The sequence below is a fragment of the Panicum virgatum genome, chromosome 3N, assembly GCF_016808335.1.
Source record: "Panicum virgatum strain AP13 chromosome 3N, P.virgatum_v5, whole genome shotgun sequence".
NCBI lineage: Eukaryota > Viridiplantae > Streptophyta > Magnoliopsida > Poales > Poaceae > Panicum > Panicum virgatum.
In genome coordinates this window covers 51,629,134-51,645,182 of record NC_053147.1, presented here as the reverse complement: position 1 = coordinate 51,645,182, position 16,049 = coordinate 51,629,134, and positions in this window count along the sequence as shown.

The window sequence follows — 16,049 nt, the reverse complement described above, 5'->3', positions numbered from 1 at the left end:
GCTTTAAAAACAAAAAGAAACTGTAATGTGTTGATGGGTCTCACATTATTTGCTTGCATATTAGGGTCCCAACCAACAGTCAACGCCTCCCTAGGCCTCTTGCAGCTGGTTTGTTCTTTGATATCTCCTGATAACTTGTTTGGGCTCCAAGCATATCCAATTTGCCTTTTATATGGGATGTCTTGCACCGGGCGCAGCTGGTAAGCAATGATAATGCATGAGACCTTTTAAGATACAGTAATGCACTGCTGTTAAAAAAAAGAATTCAATACAACTATTCGTACCTTCCCTGCGCCAAAAAACCTGGCCGGTGCAGGTCCTTTCAATCCAATTGTGTCCGCGAGGATTAGACGGCTAATCAATTTCTGATTAAAAATATTAATCCTTGGCAATCCCCGGGATGGAGTAGAATCCTTGCCGTAATCCATGTTATCCAGGTAAAAAATCTATAATGAACACATGTAGTTACGCCGCTTCCTACACGAAAAAAAGAGCGCAACTTTTAAAAAATTAAAAGTGCTGCGTATCTGAAGGAACAGCATGGCCCCAGCAGGTGGGCAGGGTGTCATGCGCTTCTTTTCGTCCAGCTTTGCTGCTCGACATGCAGTTAGTACTGCCTCAATTACACAAGCTGCCCAATTGTGTTTGTGAACCTGATCCATCCTCACTAGGGCTGGGAAGTAGTTCTCTGCCTCCAACTCTCCTGCTCTCTTAGAATCTACAAACGCGCTCATAACGTAGATTATGAACGCTCTTAAGAACCTATACTCCTCCTCTTTTGTTTTCACAGATGGGGGACTCATTAGTACCCTTTCTGCTGCTACACTTGCAGGTTTGCTATCTGACAACGCGCCTATTGACTCACGAATTAACTGGATCGTATCAGCCCCTTTTGGCAATGAAGCATCCCAAACTTTCTTGCCCCTGTATGGCACCCCGAAAATGGCAGACACATCCTCGTCGAAGAAGAAAAGTGTAGTTTGTTTGTTCGTCAAAATACTTTTCGAGAGCGTATTGACCCTACTAATTAACAGCAAGAAAAATTCCTGTCTAGTGCTACGGTAAACTATCCGCAAACGCCCCAAACCCCGCTGACTGGCAGATTTCCCTGTGTCTGCTGGAAAACTTACTAGTCAAGTCGTTTAGAGTTCTAAAAACAGCAGAACTACCGAATGGGTGAGGCTGCTCAGAAAGCATTTGGGTCGCGGGCTTCAAATGACATGGTAAAACCTCTCTCTGGGATCGCTTTGCCTTACTGAACCATAATAATTCATGATTTCCGTCGGACGCCATTCTTAGCAAAGACCTAGAGGATGAATGGAACACAAAGACAACAAATGGACGGGGATTAAAGCAACCACTGACCTACCGCAGTACATGAACCATAGAAAAAATAATGCTGAAGAGGTTACCTGCAAAGGGTGTGTGGGGTGCAATGCCTTCCATGTGTGTTGACCCCGGGGATTTCTGTACTTATAGATGGCTGCCCAGGACACACATCGTGCAAGGCAAAAAGGAAGATTCAGAAAATAGACAGGAACAAAAAAGAACACGCAATAGTTGAAGTTCGGGAAAATTGAATCAATGTTTGCATGTGTGAGGGAGTACTTTTAGTACATTACTGTGGTACACCATCGAGCAATCTTGTCTGTATTAAGTGGTTAAAAAAGGACAACGTACAAAAAGGAACATTTACAATGACTGTGCATGCGGCAACAGAAAGCTACTATTCTAACCTGCTTCCGTGTCGCATTGGATAATGAGAGGGTCATAGGTCTATATCGCATGTCAGGGAGGCTTCGTAGGTCTGCGCACCTTACTGTGGTCACGTCTAATTGCTTGATTAATCGCGTTTGTACCATGCCGTTGGATCCGAATCCAACGACGAGATGTGCAGTGGCCAGCTACCCACCGTTGTAGCTGGCAATTTCTGATATATATATATATATATATACATATACATATATATATATTATCCACAACTGGACCCTTCGTGCAAGCACACACGAACGGCCCCCCATGTGTCCTACGTCACATGGGTAACGCATATGCAGTTGTCCATATATTCACACATCATCATCTACTATAGAGATGACGCCCATGCGTTCAACGCTGCATGGACAATACTTTATACGTTACCGAGGCAACATATTCACTTCCTGTACAAATCGCCTTATGGGACAACCAAGGGTAAACGTGTCCCAAGGTACACGGTCATGGACAATCGCATGACAGATATACATCCCGTAACATTGCCTTATGAGATGCACTACTGGAAAAACGCACATTCGTCCGCGGCTGTTAGTACCGGTCACGGTTTCGACCGGTACTAACGTGCAAATTTAGTACCGGATCAAAGAAACAGTGCCCATGGGAGCCGATTAGTATCGGCTGGTGGCTTCAGCCGGCACTAAAGTGCGCCACCGACAGCCCCCGACAGCCGCCTGCAACGGCTAGTGACAATTTAGTACCGGCTGGAGCCACCAGCTGGTACTAAATTGGCGCCAGGAAACTTAGTACCGGCTGGTGGCTCCAGCCGGTACTAAATGGGGAGCTTTAGTACCGGCTGTAGCCACCACCCGGTACTAATGCTCCCACTATAAATTGGGGCTTCTTCCTCCCCGAGCTGAGCCAGCGCCCATTTCACCAGAGAGCTAGCTCGAGCTCAGTTTCTTCTCTCATATTAGAGTTGCGCCGCCATTATTTGATCCATTTTTTGTGTGATTTGGACTCATTCAAGTGTGCCAAAGGTTTGCAATTTCATCCTCTCTTCATTGATAGTCTTTATTCTTCGTTTTATGCTCTATAGTTAGAGAAATTTGTGACTTTTAGAAATAGTGAGGATGAGTATGATTTCTTTGATTTATGCAATGATTTGAGATATATAGAACCGATAACTTGAATGTGGGAGTAGGTTTATTGGCTAGGTTGAATATGAAAAATTTATAGACATATTTTTCAATCATTTTCTATATATTACAAATGACCGTAGCACATTTTTTATTTTTAGATTCAGATGAGCATGTGGATAGTAGAAATTTTTAGAATGAGTGTAGAAAAAACATGTGATTGTAGTAGATATAACCATAATGTGGATAGTTAATTTTTTTTATAATGAACTAATGAAAGAATTATAATAGATTTTTTTTTATTATGAATTGATTATTTTGACACTCTAGTGATGTATTTATTCAGGCTCACATTGAAACTATATATAAGCTAAAAAAATCTTTATTTCGAAACAAATATATGCCATTAATCTCCATCCAATAGTGATGACACTACCTTTCGGGGAAACACTATGCGCTATATGGACGTCGCGAATCGGTTGGTCGCATCACCAGCACTTCCGATTGATACGAAGACAACATTTGACGCAGTTAGCGTGGCCATTGTTGCACTGAGAGCATATCAACGAGCACGCTGCCTGTGCCTAGTGCTGTGTTCCTATTAACCGGAAATGTTGGTGCTGCGACTGGCCGATTGGTGACATCCTTGTACCGCACTGTGTCCCCCCGAAAGGCATTGTCACCACCGCAGGGTCGAGGTTACCGACATATATATTTTCCGAAATAAAGTTTTTTTTCTTCTAGATGGTTTCTGGATATTGAAAAGAGTGTTCTCCTAGAACTGAAGGGTGTCAAAATAATTAGGAGTCATCATCCTCTCTTGTTTGATGGTATTTATTATTTGTTTCATGCTCTGTAGTTTGAAATATTTGTGATTTTTAGAAATATATAGAATGAGCACGATTTCTTTGATTTATGCATGGATTTGAGATGTATAGAATCCATTACTTGAATTTGGAGAAGGTGTATTGTATAGTTTCAATGTGGATAATTTATAGGGATTTTTTTTAAATTTTTCAAGTGGCATGGTTAATTAGTTTGGTATTTGTTATGTATTTAGTTGCATTATTTTGGCGCTGTAATGATGTATTTATTCGGGCTCATATGGAAACCATCGAGAAGTTTAAAAAATATATGTTTCGGATCATGAATATGTCGTTAACCTTGATCCTGCAGTGTTATCACTGCAGGGTCAAGGTTGACGACATAGACATGTTTCGAAACAAATATTTTTTCTTCTCGATGGTTTTAGAGAAAGTGAGCCTGAAATAAAGCCGCAAACATTGATTGCGCATCCCTTATGGCATGGAACGACATGTTGCGTTGAACTGAAGAGTGTCAAAATAATTATAGTTTATAATTTATGTTTTCATTTTAATTCTAATAATTTGTTCAGATTTTTTTCAATTTTTTTCAAGTGGCATGGTTAATTAGTTTGGTATTTGTTATGCATTTAGTTGCATAATTTTGTCACTCTAATGATGTATTTATTGGGGCTCATATTGAAAACATCGAGAAGTTTAAAAAATGTATGTTTCGGATCATGAATATGCCGTTAACCTTGATCCTTCGGTGAAAACTCTGCTATTTGGGGCTAGCATCGATATCCACGATGCGGTGCGGTATATATGAGGACGCGATGAAGGAGTACGGTCTTGGTCCCAATAATGAAATCCTTCATCGGGTCCTATTGTACCGCACTGTGTCGTGGATGTCAATACTAGCCCCGAATGTCAGTGTCATCACCGCAGGGTCAAGGTTAACGACATAGACATATTTCGAAACAAACATTTTTTCTTCTTGATGGTTTTAGAGAAAGTGAGCCTGAAACAAAGCCGCGAACATTGATTGCGCATCCCTTATGGCGTGGAACGACGTGTTCGCATTGAACTGAAGAGTGTCAAAATAATTATGGTTTACCATTTATGTTTTCATTTTAATTCTAATAATTTGTTCATATTTTTATATTTATTTGATTAGTTTACTGAAATTAGATTTGTTTCTTAATGAGACATATAATTGACATGTTATTAATATTACTTATTAGAAATGCCTTTGCAACATGATGTCTTTGAGCGCCGAGCTGCGGCTCAGGCGGCAGTACGCAATCAATTGGAGCGCACCGGTCATTCTCTTGAGTTCCACCCTGCAGAGCGTGTTGGTCATGTTAGCGGTCGTATTCGTCGTTTGATTAAGAAAGCTTTTTATATATTCTCCCTTGGCAAAGAAAACCGTAAATTTTGTCGTGAATTTAATGTCGAGTTGCATGGTACTGATGATGATCGTGAGTTGATGGCTCTATATAATGCAAGATGTGAAGAGTCGGGGCTGGCGGAATATGACCGTTCCGTGTCAAGACTTCGCGAGGCAGTTCACGAGGCATTGGTCCAAAGATCTCATGATGAGTAGCTTGTATTAGGTAGCTAGCATGTAGTGTAATGTATATATTAATTTGGACTTCTATTTATCATGTTCTCTAATTTAAGCATGTAGAGTAATGTATCTATTAATTTGGACTTCTATTAATTTTGTATTTCAATGTTAAATTCGCAAAAATGGCTTTTGTATTTCATTATGGTATGTGCCAATTTAAATGATATGAATACAAGTAAAATAATATTGTTACTCAATTGAAAATTGTAGATCGATGGACCGACAATGGATGTACGGCGACCGGTGCACCATGGCGTGGATTAATGGTCTAAAGTCTTTTCTCGATGCAGCGGAGGCCCACAAGTCATCGAAAGGTTTTATGTGTTGTCCGTGCCGCGTTTGCCAAAATAAAAAGGAATACTCTAACAGGAGCACTCTACACGCCCACATTTATGAAAAGGGTTTCATGGATAACTATACTCTTTGGACCAAGCACGGTGAACCTGGAGTTGTGATGCAAGATGGTGAAGAAGATGATCATCATAATATTGCAGACTGGGCTCATCTATATGAAGCGGGAGCATTTGAAGATGAACCCATGGACGATGCTGAAGAAATGGACGAGGCTAGAGAAAATGCAGCAGAAGACCAACCACCTGATGAATTAGGTCAGGTTCTAGTGGATTCACAAAGAGACTGTGAAACTTTAAAATAGTCAAAGAAGTTTGAGAAGATGTTGGAGGATCACAAAAAAATATTGTATCCAGATTGCAAGCAGGGGCTTAAAAAGTTGGGTACCACACTTGAAATGCTGCAGTGGAAGGCAGCTAATGGTGTCACCGATAAGGGATTTGAGGAGCTACTTAGAATCGTAAAGAACATGCTTCCAGAGGGAAATGAACTGCCCTCTACAACATACGAAGCAAAGAAGGTTGTTTGCCCTCTTGGATTGGAGGTACAGAAAATTCACGCATGTCTTAACGATTGTATCCTCTATCGAGGCGAATAATATAAGAAACTAGATGCTTGTCCTGTCTGTGATGCAAAACGGTACAAGATCAGGCAAAATGATCCTGGTGAGGTCAACGGGGAGCCCGTCAAGAAAAAAGTTCCCGCTAAGGTGATGTAGTATTTCCCAGTAATACCACATTTGAAGCGCTTTTTCAGAAATAAATCCAATGCTAAATTGATGCGGTGGCACAAAGAAGAGCGTAAGCAAGATCAGATGCTGAGACACCCTTATGACCCAAGGAACATAAGGTTTGGTTTAAGTACGGACGGAATGAATCCATTCGGCGAGTGGGGCAGCAGTCACAGTACATGGCCTGCGACCCTCTGTATGTTCAATCTTCCTTCTTGGTTATGCATAAAGCAGAAGTACATGATGATGCCGGTGCTTATCCAAGGCCCAAAACAATCGGGCAATGATATTGACGTGTACCTAAGACCGTTGGTTGATGAACTTTTGCTGGTGTGGAAGGAGGAAGGTGTACGTGTTTGGGACGAGTACAAACAGGAGAATTTTGACCTGCGAGCATTGCTTTTTGTTACCATCAACGATTGGCCTGCACTTAGCAATCTGTCCGGACAGTCCAATAAGGGATACCAGGCATGCACTCATTGTCTAGAAGAAACCGACAGCTTGTATCTAAAAAATTGTAGGAAGGTCGTGTACATGGGTCATCGTCGATTCCTTCCCCTCAACCCCCCTTAAGAAGAAAAGGAAAACATTTCAAAGGGGAACCAGAAACTCGTGCTAAGCCTATATTCCGAAACGGGAAGCGTGTTTTCTCGATGGTGAAGGATGTCCATGTCGTATTTGGAAAGGGCCGTGGAAGCAAACAAGTTCCGAATGATGAAAACGGCCATGCCCCAATGTGGAAGAAAAAGTCCATACTATGGGAGCTCCCATATTGGGATGTCCTGGAGGTCTGCAATGCAATCGATGTGATGCACTTGACGAAGAATCTTTGCATGAACCTGCTAGGATTCCTTGGTACGTATGGGCAGTCAAAAGATACACTAGAAGCAAGACGTGATTTGAAAGAAACAAAACAACGAGAAGACCTACGTCCTGAGAAGAGAGAAAATGGACAGCACTACTTACGTCCTACTAGCTACACTCTCAGCAAAGAGGAGAAGAAAAGCATGTTTGATTGCTTGAACAGTATGAAGGTACCGTCCGGTTACTCCTCGAATATGCAGGGAAGAATTAATATGAAAGAGAAAAAGTTCACAAACCTAAAGTCTCATGATTGCCACGTTTTGATGACCCAATTGCTTCCAGTCGCGTTGAGGGGTATTCTACCAGAAAATGTAAGATTAGCAGTGGTGAAGCTATGTGCCTTTCTTAATGAAATTTCGCAAAAGGCAATCGATCCAAATAAGCTCACAAGGCTACAGAGTGATGTGGTCCAATGTCTTGTCAGTTTTGAGATGGTCTTTCCACCTTCGTTCTTTAATATTATGACCCACCTCCTGGTTCATATTGTGAAAGAGATAAACATTTTAGGTCATGTATTCCTACACAATATGTTCCCTTTCGAGAGATACATGGCAGTCTTAAAGAAGTACGTTCGGAATCGTTCTCGGCTAGAAGGATGTATCGCCAAGGGCTATGGAACAGAGGAGGTCATTGAGTTTTGTGTTGATTTCATTGATGAACTTAGTCCGATTGGGGTCCCCATATCACGCTATGATGGGTGATTGGAAGGAAAGGGCACACTAGGTAAGAAATCTAATATGCACATCCCTGAATCCGCAAAGCAAATTTCACCGTTCTACAGAATTCATCCCTCGTGGCCCCATATATGGATGAGCACATCAATATTGTCCGATATGAAAACATAGAGAAGTCTGAGGCATGGATTACACGTCATCACATAGATAGCTTTGCGGTTTGGCTGAGAAGAAAACTCATAGGTGACAGCACGATTGATGTACAACTACAATTGCTTGCTAGCGGACCATCGGCCACAATCATGCAATACCAAGGATACGAGATCAATGGATATACGTTTTACACAAGAGCCCATGATGAAAAGAGCACGAACCAAAATAGTGGTGTGCATATTGATGCAATAGGCCATGATGGAAATAAGGACAGCTACTTTGGTGTCATAGAGGAAATATGGGAGCTTGACTATGGCCCCTTGAAGATTCCTTTGTTTCGATGCCAATGGGTGAACCAAACAGGTGGCGGTGTAACGATAGACCTGTATGGAATGACAATAGTGGACTTCAAAAAGATTGGATATAAAGACGAACCATTCGTCCTCGCCACGGATGTGACGCAGGTTTTCTATGTGAAGGACATGGAAAGCAAACCTAAGAAAAATCAAGGCAAGTCCGACGACGAGCCAAAACGCCACATAGTTCTTCCAGGAAAAAGAAAAATCATTGGAGTTGAAGACATTTCGGACAAGTCAGAAGACTTTGATCAGTTTTACGACCGTCCTCCATTCTCTGTCGATGTTGACCCTAGCATCCTGTTGTCCAAAGAGGACGCTCCTTACTTACGCCTCGATCATGATCAAGGGACATTCGTAAAAAGAAAGGTTGTCAACGTTCCATTAAACAATGATGTGTAATCATTATGTTATACTTTCATGTTCATGTAACCAAGTGATTGATGTAATATATGGTGTATGAAATAACTTATATTTTAATTTTTATGCATTTATATAATAGTTTGCACAGAAAACACAATTGAAACAGATATAAAAAAATTTAGACTCAATATGATAAATTAATTAAGTGCATACTCAATGTGATAAACATAATTAAAATAGAAAATCTATTTAATTAAGTGCATGCACATATATGATAAAACACCCAAAAAAATAGAAAATCTATTTAATTAACTGTTTAATTAACATGTATGAAATAACTGAGATTTAAATTTTTTATGCATTTATACAATAGTTTGCAAAGAAAACACAATTTAAACATATATAAAAAAATTTGGACTCAATATGATAAATTAAGTGCATACACATTAAATATATCCAACATAGTGACTTATAATATAGAAATATAATTTTGCATGGTGAAAACAACATATATCTGTATTTATAATTAATTTATTAAGAATAAACAACATGTTTAGTGTCAATACTTTGAATTTAGTGCAAAGACTAATACTATTAGGATTAACGTATGTTTAACAATAATAATATAATTTTGCATGGTGAAAATAGTACATATATCTATTTTTAATCGTTTATTAAATTTTATTGCACATAAAACATATTATGAAGAATTACAAAATAATTACAAAACAATTACAAAAATAAAAAAGACATAATCATTTTGGGAGTTTAGTACCGGGCCATGGTTGTAGCCGGTACTAAACTGCCGCCCAAAATTTTCCCGCCTATTGGGGACGTTTAGTACCGGCTGGTGCCACGGCCCGGTACTAAACGGGGCAGTTTAGTACCGGCTGGTGCCACCAGCCGGTACTAAACGTCGCAGTAGACAGTTTAGTACCGGGCGCAGCCATGACCCGGTACTAAACTGCCTCTTCTATATAACCGGGGGGACTTGGCGTTTGTCGCCATCCCCCCCCCCCCCCCGACGCGAGAGACCGAACCGCCGCCGCCCGTCGCCGTCGCCGCCACCGCCGTCGCCGCCGCCGCCGCCGCCCTTCGCCATCCCCCCTGCGTGGCGCCTGAGGTCCTCCGCACCGCACTGCACAGCTCGCGTCGGCCCCGCGCCGCCCCCTCCGGAGCCCTCGAGCGCGCCGCCGCCGCCCGTCGTCACGTACCCTCCAGCGCCGGCCTCCTCCGCGCTGCACCGCCACCCGTGCCTCCGCCGCGCCGCCGCCCGTGCCTCCTCCGGCGCCGAGCAGCCTCCTCCGCCCGCGCTTCCCTCCGTCCTGCCTCGTCCCCGCCGCCGCACCAAACCGGCGCCGCCGCCTCGCGCCTCCCCGACGTGAGGCGTCAGGCTGACATCAGCACGACTATGTGCTGACGTCAGCCATTTTTTTAATTAGTTTAAAGCAGTATTCTATTTTATAAAAAATTGAAGAAAAGTTGTAGAAATTTTAGAAAATTTGTAGAAATTATAGATATTTTTTCAAATTGTAGTAAATTTGTTGAAATTTGTTGAAAATTTGTAAGAAATTGGTAGATATATACGTAGAAATAATGAAAATAGTAGGAAAATGTTAGGAATTGATACGCACTAGTGAAAATTGTAGAAGTATGTTGAAATTTGTAGAAAATTATAGATATTTGTCCAAAATATAGTAAATTTGTTGAAATTTGTAGAAAATGTATGAAAAATTATGGAAAATGTAGAGGAATTATGGAAAATGTATGTAAAATTATGAAAAATGTATGGAAAATGTAGAGAAATTATGAGAAATAAAGGAAAATGTATGGAAAATTATTGCTTAGGTATATTGTATAGAAGTATGTATTTATATCTTGTAGTAATTATGGATATTGTACAAAAACATTATATATTGTAGAAAACTTCATGTCTTTATGAGCTTCACATTTATTGTTTTATTTGGTATTTTTGAATTGTGTATGTTAGGAAATGTGTATGATGTAAATTTTGTCTTTTACAGCTTTATCTATTGAACTTCTAATTTTCTTTGTAAATTTTAGTTTGCTATACTATAAACAGGTGTAATTAGTAGAAAATCTTAGAAAATTCAGGGCACATTTTATAAAATTCCAGGGCACATTGTATATAAGATGTATATGATGTAAATTTTAGAAATTTTGTCCATGTATGTGTTGTGCGGCTTTATCGAATGTGCACTTGTAATTTTTTATACATTATTAATTAGTACAAAATTGCATATCATACATATGTTGATTCACATAGTGTCACACCCGGTTTTTAAAAGAAAACCGAATGCATAGTTATATGTATGCCAGGATCAAGTTTCATACATATAGAGACATCATAAGTGAATAATCAGTAACAGTATCACGAATAAGAGAAAATAAAATAATTAAAAGACTATCAGAGTTATACAGCTTATCCTGGAAACGATGGCTTCAACTTCACAGGCAATCGACTAGGGGTTGCGTACGCCTAGAACTCAGCATCATCTTCAAAATACTCCACAACAACTTTCCCTTCTGAGCAACAGTAAGCAAGGGTGAGTACACTTATGGTTGGTACTCAGCAAGGCCACGAGAAATAACCAGAAAATGATTTATATCCATCTTTAAGTTTATTAATCATGTGAGGGTCCAAGCCGCTCTTGACTGTGAGCACGGCTAACCGGTTAGTTTTAACTCTGCAGAGGTTGTACACTTTCACCACAATTCGCGTAAAAGTTCCGAAGAACTTTAAACCCAACCACGCAATGTGCTAGCTAGGCACTATACCACACTTCCGAGGTGTGATTGCATAGGGACGCTACGAGGCCTTTACAAAGGATCCCTATATGTATGTGTTGGTCCCTGCCGTGCGGTCCCTCAGAAGACGTAGCTTCCTTCACCCGCTCCACAACACAAACTCATAACCACCAAGCGGAACAACCCCAACACAACATATAGTTCATCTAATTACTCAGCCAAGACCAGAGCCCATTAGTATTGTGGTTGTACGGTTTTCTTGGGTGGTTCTCCATGTTCCAATTAAATCATAGTACTCTTGTAAATAAAGCATAGATAGAAGTATGGTTAGGGTCACTTGCCTTTCTCCAATGAAAAACTACTCTTACTACTCTTCAGCTTTTGCTCACTTGGAACTCTTGATCTTAAATCTTCGAACGGCGATCCTTCTACTCGGAACAATCATCGGGCAAACATACAAAGCAAACAACAAGATACAACTAAGAACATTACACCATAACAAAAGAAAGGCTTTAAAAGAAAGCACTAAAGGATAGGGCTCGCTGCTACGGCTACGAGAGCACAAGAAACGCGAAAAACGGAGCTAAAACGGTGATTCTATGGGATAAACGATGCTTCAGGGATCTAGTCGCGATTAACTAAAAGGTTAAGGACTAAGAGAAAAGATTCGTAAGACACAACAAAGTGTGCTCATAGAGGATAAAAAGGTTATAAAGCTATTGCACACATCACAAGGATCACGTGAGCGCAAGAATCGCTGAAAACGGAGTTGAAACGCGAAAGATATGACTAAAACAAGGTTCTAGGGGCTTATTTGTGAAGAAACAGAGCTTTCAGGGGCTAGATCTAAGGAAACCAGGGGCTAAAATGAAATTAAACCTAAAGTACAGGGGCTAACATACAAAAACTCGAGCTCTGGACTGCGGGCATGATTTTTCTAAAGCTCAGGGGTTAAACCATAAATGAAAGGACTGGTTTGTAAATTCTTTTCACCTAGCATGGACCGCGGGTTGATTTGCATGAAACCGAGGGTCTCTTTTGCAAAAAGGCCAAGGAAGGCTCAGATCTGGCTTGGTTCTGGTGGATCGGATCCGTTGGATCTCGATCCAACGGCGGAAGGCGGCTAAGCTCAGCTGGCAGCCGACGGCTCGGCTTGGTTACGCCGCTCCAGGCACAGGGGAGCAGCTGGCGGCTCGGCGCTGGCTCGGTAGTGGCTCAGGGCGGATGGCGGCGGCTTGCCGGCGTTAATCGTAAACGCGATTCCGGCACGGTTTCTCCTGGGATCTGGCCTGGGAGCTAGCTGGGGAGACGATGAACCCGACTGCGGTGTTCGCGCGGGGCATAGGCGGCCACAGCGAGCTTGCGACGGTGAGCAGCGGTGCGCAGATTCTGGTGAGGCCACGCGGATGAGAGAGAGAGGGGTAGGGATAAAGGATGGGTCGGAGAGCGTCCCCTCTACCTCGCGGAGCTCCTGGGCGTCGAACTCGTCGAGGAGAGGCGGCGGAGCGGCGGGTCGGCATCGAGCCCGAGCTCGGCGGCTCCAATGGCAACGCGGGCTAGGGTTTGGGGCAATGGGCGGCGGCGCGGATAGGAGAAGGGTTCCCAGGGGGCGGTGCGGCACTTATATAGGGGCGGAGCAGACCGCCTTGGCGTGCGGGCCAAGGGCAGGCCGGCGAGGCGGGGCGCAGCCGGACTCTGCAAGAGTCCCGGTCGGGCGCGAGGAGGAGGACGGCCCCGATAGGCAGGGTCCACCCGTCGGTGAGAGCGGGAGAGAGGGCGGGGAGGCGGACTGGACCGGGAAAAGAGAATGGGCCGACGGGGCTCCATGGGCCGCTGGAGGAAAGAAAAAGAAAGAAAAAGAGAGAGATGGAGGGGTGGGCCGGATGGGCTGGAAACTAAGAGAGTGAGAGGGAAAAGCTTTCCATTTTTTCCAAAAGAAAAACAAACACATTCAAATTTAAATTTGAACACAAGGATTCAAATTCAAACTGAAAAACAAACAATAAAACAATGCATTGTGGCATGAATGCAACACAAACAAAACAACCTTGTCTAATTTAGAAGACAACCAATTATTTTTTTATACTAGATTCCCTGTAAAGAAAATAAATGTTGGCAAAATTTTAAAATTACAAGAAAATTGTTGTTTTATTTTTAATTTTAATCACATCCTGAAATTTAAAAATTTCAGGGTGTGACACATAGGAAACGAAATGGAACCCTTTCGCCGTGATGACGACAAGGCCTTTCTTGCGGACATAATTGGTACGGGCACGCACCACAACGAAGAGGATGCTGCCGAGGACGATGGCAGCCAATACCTTAACGATACTGGCGATGGCGATGATAACCAGACAGAACAAACGACTGTGCAAGATGATAGCGCAGATGTATATACAATTCATGCTTATATATATAAACATATGTATTAATTCTGTATGTAAGTACAATGCGTACTAAATACATATTTTTTAGGCATCCGGATCGACTAGGAAACCAAAACGGAATCCTGACGGGCACACTACTATCACTTCATTGAATCCTGACGGTGAACCAAAGTCTCCGAAGGGTGTGAAGACGACGGTGGTGAATCAATGTGGATGTTATGTCAGGTACCACATTCCCATTAGCTTCAAGCTATGGAAGAAAAGTAAAGCCACAGATATCGATGTTGACGTCGTTCCCGAGACCGAGAAAGAAACGTTATGGGCAGATGTCAAACGGCACTTCACTTTTCCGGAGGACAAAGAACAGCTGTTTAAGGATTGGGTCATGAAGAAGATGGCTATTGCTTTTCAGACGTTCAAGAAAAATTTGAACAAAGATTATGTTAAAAAGGGACTCACGCCGGACTTCGAGAAAAACTTCAAGAATCAACGTCCTTATTGGGAGGCATTCGTGCAGTACAAGTCGTCCGAGGATAGCGAGAAGAAGACAGTCCAAGCCAAGGAGAATGTGAGCAGAAAGAAGCACTTCCATCATCTTGGGCAAGGAGGATATGCGTCGGCGATTTCGAAATGGCAGAAGATGGAAGATGATCTCGTTGCCAGAGGAATCGTACCGGTGACTTTCAACTGGCCGTTGCGAGCAAAACATTACTTCTACGCTCATGGAGGCTCATTGAATATGGAAGATGGGTCGTTCGTCACTAGCGATGCCATAAGGGAAGCGGCCGACAGGCTCGATGTGGCACTAAAGGCCGTGTCTGAAGGCAGCTTCAAGTCAGACAGAGAGAAAGACGAGCTGACGTACGCTCTTGGCACATTTCTTGTATCCATATGTATGTATCAACAGTTTCCACTGGATCCTACTTGTGATCGAAATCGATCGGTCCCGAGTTACTGTGTGGGACTCCTTGAATAAGCCACCAGAATTATATCGAAATCTCGTAGACATCATGCAAAGGGCATGGTCTCGGTTCCTCAAAACACAATTAGGAGTCGCGTCAACACCGACTGAGTTTGAATTCAACTATAACAAGCCGGTACGAATATCGCACATCTACTTTCATTTATTCAAAGAGCATGAATATTTCATAACATGTATATATGTATATATGTATATAGTGTTTGAGACAGAAACAAGGAACCAACCTCTGCGGATACTACGTATGTGAGCACATGCACTTTTTTTGCAGAGATACCAAGAGGGTGACACAAGAAAACTTCGAAGTACGTATAACATTAGTAATAATTTCTTGTATCTAATTCCATGCAGGTACTAAATTAAACTATTGGTGTTTATTTGTTGTTGACAGATTTGGAGACTGAAAGAGAACCTCATCGAACCGGAAAGAATCAGGGCAATTCAAGAAGCACTCTGTGGATTCCTATTGGATGAGGTGATAAATCCAAAAGGTGAATTTTATTCTGATCCAATGATAAGTGTGGCTCGAGCTGATAAACTCAAAAAACGCCGCAAGAAGGATGCCGGTGCCGATGACGATGCAGATGATTAGAATTATTGAAGAATTTGTCGGAAAAAACTTATGAGAATTCATACTTGTAAATATTATTGTGTTTTATCCATGTATGTATATAATTTTTAACATTTCTTTTATCCATGTATGTATATAATTTTTTTATTTGCTTTGCTCCATATACAAATATGAATTCTAGATACGAGTACGAGTACGAATACACAAACCGCTGCGAGTACGACTACTAATACTAATTAATTGAAATTGAAAGGAAAAGAGAACAAAATAAAGCATCAAAAAGAAAAAAAAATCGTTTAGTACCGGTTGGTAACACCAACCGGTACTAAACTGGTAACACCAACCGGTACTAAATTACTGGCCACGCCAGCAGCTAGGCCGAGCAGTTTAGTACCGGTTGGTGTTACCAACCGGTACTAAACAGGCCGTTTAGTACCGGGCCAGCTGACCGGTACTAAGTGCGCGTGCACTTAGTACCGGAGGAGCGGTACCGGTCGGGAAACCGGTACAAACTGGGGGTTCCCGACCGGTACTAATGATAGATTTTCTAGCAGTGATGGCCGTGCTTAC